At 44.8% G+C, this 631-nt stretch overlaps 1 protein-coding gene across 1 annotated transcript in view; it reads right to left on the minus strand.

Moving 5' to 3' along the window:
- The window catches only part of LOC118326542 (E3 ubiquitin-protein ligase RNF38-like), a 19,019-nt gene that overhangs the window by 6,596 nt on the left and 11,792 nt on the right, over window positions 1-631 (minus strand).

Below are 631 nucleotides of genomic sequence, written 5' to 3' on the forward strand. Positions count from 1 at the left end.
TGTGTGTGTGTGTGCGCACTTTTATGCATTTGTGTGCGTGTGTAAAAGAGAGCACATTACACCACCAGTGCTCAGAGGCCCTGAGGGTTGAAAGTCACTTCCTCTTGGAGTGAGGAAATGCAAACGCACAACAAGCACTCACAGGCCCATGCGCGAGTCATACGTACACACCCTCATCTGGATAGCTTGAAAATTCTTTCTCATAGGGACGCAAAAAGTCAGCGATACACACAAAAACTGTGACATAGCTGAACATGAAGTCATCAAGGTTCAGACTGAGTAAGGAGTTATCATATACTCAACTCATCTGTGAGTCACATCACTTACAGTCAGGCAGTGACTCTCTTACTTGGCACTAGGTGAGGCAAGAACACACACGCTTATGTGTCAGTTCTTAGTCATTCTCCCTTACGCAGACCTTAGTTGTGCTCTGAACAACACACCGGTTCTTTACGAGACGACACATATTCATATACACACACACATTTTCTTATAGTTACCATCTCAACACTTTTTCCCCTCCTCTACTTACATGATCCCTGCTTCCACCTTCCCTCTTCGTGGGAGAGACACGTTAAAGTGTGATAAAAATGACTCAGCGGCTGTGACTTTTAACACACACACACACACA

This window comes from Morone saxatilis, unplaced genomic scaffold, assembly GCF_004916995.1.
Source record: "Morone saxatilis isolate NCDOM2014 unplaced genomic scaffold, NCSU_SB_2.0 Contig17, whole genome shotgun sequence".
Taxonomy (NCBI): domain Eukaryota; kingdom Metazoa; phylum Chordata; class Actinopteri; family Moronidae; genus Morone; species Morone saxatilis.